General features: G+C 31.1%; 1 long non-coding RNA gene across 1 annotated transcript; it reads left to right on the top strand.

Moving 5' to 3' along the window:
• The first annotated feature begins 5,716 nt into the window (after positions 1-5,716).
• On the top strand, positions 5,717-6,016 carry LOC115879599. The gene is made up of 3 exons (XR_004049734.1): positions 5,717-5,786; positions 5,846-5,929; positions 6,004-6,016. It is a non-coding gene; the product is annotated as an uncharacterized LOC115879599 (long non-coding RNA).
• Positions 6,017-6,300: the final 284 nt, after the last annotated feature.

The following is a 6,300-nucleotide window of genomic DNA, read 5'->3' as shown; positions in this document are numbered from 1 at the left end:
AGGTGATCATTTGCCGCCTTACTACGTGTTTAAAGGAAAAAATGTTAAAGTAGAATGGTCTGATGGAACCGCGTATGTTTGTCGGAGAAGTCGCCGTACGTGACGTCCGCAATTTTTGAACTGGTTGAAAAAACATTTCTATCCCAGAAAATCACCTGGAAAGGTTTTACTAATAGTAGATGGACACACTTCACACACGACTGATCTTGATACCTTAAAATTCGCTGAGAACAACTTTATTTTGTTTGGTTTGGAGTCACACTACGAATTACCTGCAACCTCTTGATCGTGCCTTTTTCAAGAGCCTTAAGGGCCATTATTACGATTCATGCAGGAGGATGATCAACTGTAACCCTAATAGAAAGTTAAATCGTTTGCAATGCGGTAAATTTTTAGGGGAGGCCTGGGGCAAATCCGTTACAGTTAGCAATGCCGTATCGGCCTTTAAAGCAATAAGGATTTGACCTTACAATCCGAATGAAATACCCGATCACGCTTTTTTAACGCCGCTACCAAATGAGGCTGCTTTGCAAGAGAGATGTTCCCAAACCCCACCTCGAGAACGTAACTCACCTCAACCAGGCCCTTCCAGAATGCAGGTTGAAAACATGGAAGATCCTACTGAAGACATAACACCTGGGAAACTACTTCAGGAACTTTCTCCTGTTCCAGTTAAAACCCCAAAAATGCAAAAGGCTCGAACTAACCTAACGGGCAACTTGGCGTCATCGGAGAACATGACTCGCATTCGCCAGAAAAAAGAGAAACAAAAACAAACACGCCAACCAAAGTCGCAAACGAAAGAAAAGCCCCACAAAAAGAAATCTACAGAAAAAGTGAAACGCAGGTTGGAGTCTATCTCTTCAGAATCTGACGAAGAGATAATCCTAAATGATTCGTCCAGTGGAGATGAAACTTTTGATGGCTTACAAAATCAGTGTGTCGGCTGCCTCGAAGACTATCGCCTTACTTAGCAAAAAAGAGGACTGGATACAGTGCATTCGATGTTCCAGATGGTTGCACATCCTATATTAACACATGTCAACGCTGCGGTGCCGTTCACCATAAAAAGGCATTCACCATCTCTCCTACGAGTATGTCGATTGATCCATTTGTCCTATACTGTCTAGGAGAGATGGACCAATTTAAAATTTTAGTTTTGTATTTTTTATAATTATTTGTTATGCTACATTAATGTCTAAACTATGTCAATGATATCACCAAAGTCTATGTTTATGTAGTACTGTTTTGCAAAGCTTGATTAATATAAATAAATGCCTCATTTAAAGTTTTTCAAAAGGTGGTCCATTCCACTGAGCAAAAAACATTTTTGTGATGTTCTGAAACGTTGTATTTATGGAATTTAGGTAACATAAAATTTAAAACATTTATACAACGTTTCAATTTCATTAACATGGTAATGTTTAAAAAAAATTGTTTTTAAAACAATACTTATACAATGTTTTTACAATATTTAAAAAATAATATTTCAATTACGCAACTTTCATGTCTTGTTGAAAACCGTTTAAATGGAAACGTTTTAAAAATGTGATTCTTTCAATTGTTTCTAAAACATTATTTAAAAAACCTTTTAAATATATTCATTTAAAAAACATTATGGTTTTATTTAGTTGATAACATCTCTAAAACATGTTTTTGAAAATGTTTTCATACCTTTATATTTAACGATTTTTTAACGAAAAATAAACGTTCTGCTCTAATGATAAGTAGATATTCCCGTCTCCCGGCAGCCACTTACACCACTTTTTATTACGCGCCACGCAACACTCTATATCACAGTATTTAAACTGATTTTTATTGATTCATCCATACTAAAGGTTGCTAAAGGTTCAGAGCACATATTATTTTTACTTGTATTTCGACTTCTATATTCACATCTGTGATCGTATCACAATTTACAACACAGTCAGAACAATGTCTCGATATATTACAACTAATTCTAGGTAGAGTCACACACCGTCCCAATCCTCGCACACATTCATTTTAACTATAGCTATTTAATGCAAGATTAATATATATTATATTATGTAAGTTCAAGTTAAAGCCCCTTATCTTTAAGGGGGTGACTCACCTGAGCCGAACTTTTTATGTAGTGCTTGCGGCGAGCATTATTGATAATACCGAACACATAGCATCAGCACAGTTTTCTATATTTATTCATATATTTATGGTATTTACTGGTATAATGCTCGATATCTGATGTGTTAATATCTCGGTTATTATGCAGCATGCGAACACATGCATGTAAACAGGCATGTAACCACATGTTATACAGGGTGTTGCATCGGCTCAGGACACAGCATTGTAGACTACCTTTACTTTTTTTATTGACCTAATTCTGAAAATAACTTATAGAAGGCTTAATAGAAGAGTTTACAAGTTGGTATAGGTAGCCTGTTCTTACCTGTTAATTTAAAAAGTTCCATTCAAGGTTTCTTCTAAAATCAATTGAGGAACCAATAACTGACACCGTTAATATTTACATGGGACTTTACATGGTGGGAGTTTTGAATCGATACATCATCCGGTGTATCAAGTAATGTTACATGACATGTGAATGTGGTACAAGTCAGTCGCTGCCTTTATTAACTTACTCCAGTTATACAGGGTTGTTCACCACATACGACACGGGGTATTGTAGCTAAACGATGACATTTTTACAAATTGTAAGTTTTGGGTTCGATGAAGGACTATTAGAGGTACAATTTAAAAATAATTTTACAAGATACAGAGTGTCCAAAATAGGTAAAAAATATCAAAGTTGTATTTTTTTAAATGGAACACCCTGTATATTATTACATTTTTAGTTTCTACGATTAAAATAAAGGTAAATTTGATTAAGATTTATTATACCTAAACCTTACCGTTTTTGAAATATTTTCAATTTTGTGAAATTGCAGTAAAAATTTTAAGGCTTCATTTCTCCAAGGGTATCAAAGTTTTTAATACTAAATATTTACTGAAGTTTATTTACTGATCAGTTATTGCGTTGCAATAATAAAAATAATACTACCTTATACAGAGTGTCTAAAAATTTATTTTAAATAATTATTAGCTTCAAACGGCAATAACTTGTTTAATTTAAATGGAACACCCTGTATATTTTACGAGAATCAGATGCACAATTTAATTGTCTATCAAATTATATTATACCATTTTTTACCTATCTCTTTAAGTTTCCGTAGAAAATGCATTTTCTTGTAATTTAGAACTTATTTATCAATATACCCATGGACTATTGACATTTTAGATTATTTTTAAAGATGTACCAAATTTTTAAAGAGTACAGATACTAATATTGTCGATATAATTCGTTTATTTCATTAAAATATAAAAAAAACTGTTTAAATATTTGTTAAAGAGGACCAATTAATATGATTCCAGTATTCAAACTACATTAACTGACTGTTTGCGTTGATTAATAATAATTGCTCCAAATACTAAAAAACTGAATTTTATATGGGCATTAGACCATGTGATAAAAAGTAACACCTTAAAAATGATATTTCATTTTTTAATAAATGCTTATTTATAACAACAAAGACTTTAATTTGATAACTTATTATTATATTGATTTCTGACTCAAAAATCCACATTTATTTATAATAATTTATTAACGAACACAATTAAGTATGTCATTAATTAGTATCTGGGCGGAAATAATGGTGTTATATTTAATTAATGGTATACTCTTTTATAAAGATTTAAATAGTTTTCTTTTTGCATACAAATGGGCTAGTAATATTATCGTTTTGCTAAAAACGATAATATTACTAGTTTGTACATTTTGTGCATTTGTTGCTTTAAAAACAATCTAAAATGTCAATATTCCATGGATATATTGATAAATGAGGTCTAAATTATAAGAAAATGCATTTTCTACGAAAACTTGAAGGGATAGGTAAAAAATGGTATAATACAATTTGATAGACAATTTAATTGTGCATCTGATTCTCCTAAAATATACTGCCCCAATGGAATGCCCCATTTAAATTAAAGAAGTTATTGCCGTTTGAAGCTAATAATTATTTAAAATAAATTTTTAGACACTCTGTATAAGGTAGTATTATTTTTATTATTGCAACACAATAACTGATCAATAAATAAACTTCATTAAATATTTAGTATTAAAAACATTGATACCCTTGGAGAAATGAAGCCTTAAAATTTTTACTGCAATTTCACAAAATTGAAAATATTTCAAAAACGGTAAGGTTTAGGTATAATAAATCTTAATCAAATTTACCTTTATTTTAATCGTAGAAACTAAAAATGTAATAATATACAGGGTGTTCCATTTAAAAAAATACAACTTTGATATTTTTTATTTATTTGGGACACTCTGTATCTTGTAAAAATATTTTTAAATTGTAGCTCTAATAGTCCTTCAACGAAACCCAAACTTACAATTTGTAAAAATCTCATCGTTTAGCTACAATACTCCGTGTCGTATGTGGTGAACAACCCTGTATTTAGTCGATATTAGAATGGAGTATAAAAGAAATAGGGCAATTTTTTGACTTATTTAAAGTATGTAGTGTAATGTGTATTTTCTTTAGCAAATGAAAAAGCCAACTGCTAATTATTCAAGGGGATACCTTAAAAGATTGGTTAAAAAAATGCTAAAGAAATTAGTTGTCTACCCCAATCAGCATCAGTTTCCAATCAAACAAAAAACAATTAGATTATTAGATTACGATTATTTTAGATTCCTTATCGAAATGTTTTTCAAAGATGAATGTATTGGACGTAACCAACAAAACAGATTATTATCAAAATTACTTAAATAACTGTAATCAAATTTTTAAATCACACTTGGATTCAGATTTAAATGTTAATTCTGATGATCAACAAGGTTAAGATATTGATTGTAGAACAGTTGATAAAATCAACATATTCATTCAAAATTTTACTTCATGAGCTATAAAAAACCATATAAGTCATAATGCATTAAATGAACTACTAGGCCATTTGTGAGAGGACCTTCTGTAAAATGTTCCGAAAGACTATCGTACATTATTTAAAGTAGGGAAAAATGATACTTTATGGAATGAAACCAGGGTCTTATTATAATTTTGGTTTAAAAAATGGAGTGACCGAGTTATTAAATCACTTTGCACCTAAGCTTAACACAACACGCTTATATGTTTCTTTTAATATTGATGGTTTAAGTTTAACCAAAAGCAGTGCAAGCCAGTTTTGGCCAATTTTAGCATACTTGGTGAATTATTTAGGTTTGCCTCCATTTCCTGTTGGTGTTTATCAGGGAGTTAAAAAACCTGATGAACAAAACGAGTTTCTTAAATATTTTTTAAATGAAATTAAGGGCCTGCAAGAAAGCAACCTTACGTTTAACAACAAAACTTTTATTTTTAAAATATCAAAATTTCTATGTGACACACCTGCTAAACCTTTTTATTTTAAATTGTAGCATTTTTATTTTCCAAATGCTACTTTGTTTTATTATAGACGGTATTTTATTATTGTATCGATATTCTTTTTACATTTCTACAACACTTAAATTTCGGAACGCTCTTTATCGAAAATATTGGATCGTACCCTGGTGTATTGACAAGACGGGCAACGTCAAAATCGTCACCTCGGATTTGGCCGTTACCGAGGACACTGTGCCATTTTTCAATAAAATTTATTTGGCTGGTATTTTTCACAATATGGGAAAAATATTGTGATTTTGTTATCCTATAGATGGTTGTAGGTCCCATATAGATTTTGATTGTTGAGATTTTAATGGATCTATAGTTTTGGTAAGATTTTCTTTGACATTCCATTCGTTAGAAAAAACCTTCACTGGCCTTTCTTTTAGATTCCAGTTTTTTGATGAGAAGTGTCCAGCCCTTATTTGAGAAGAAATGTTAAATAATTATTGATTGTGTGCCTTCACAATGAGGTAAATTAATACCTTCCTAAATTTTTCGAGTTTTTAAAATGTAAGGTTAACTAATACCGTGCATTTCTTTTTAGGTTTTTCTACAGATTTTTCTACAGATTTTTCTACAGATTTTTCTACGTATTTTTCTCAACGTTTTTCTTTGGATTTTTCTGCAAGTATTTCTAGACATTTTTCTAGACGTTTTTCTACAGTTTTTCTACACTTGTGTCTAGAAGTTTTTCGCCAAGTTTTTCCACAAGTTTTTCTTACGTGTTCAGTCACCGAAGTAATCAGTAGCAGCCTGTTCGGTTAGATTTCAGCCCTGCACCCCTCTGAGGAGAAATTGGATGCTGTAATGTTTTTTTATCATTAAGAAGATCCTTTTTTTT

The sequence above is a fragment of the Sitophilus oryzae genome, unplaced genomic scaffold (assembly GCF_002938485.1).
Source record: "Sitophilus oryzae breed Bouriz unplaced genomic scaffold, Soryzae_2.0 scaffold_1582_pilon_pilon, whole genome shotgun sequence".
NCBI lineage: Eukaryota > Metazoa > Arthropoda > Insecta > Coleoptera > Curculionidae > Sitophilus > Sitophilus oryzae.
Note: the sequence above shows the minus strand (reverse complement) of the source record. Positions and strands in the feature narration are given on the sequence as shown.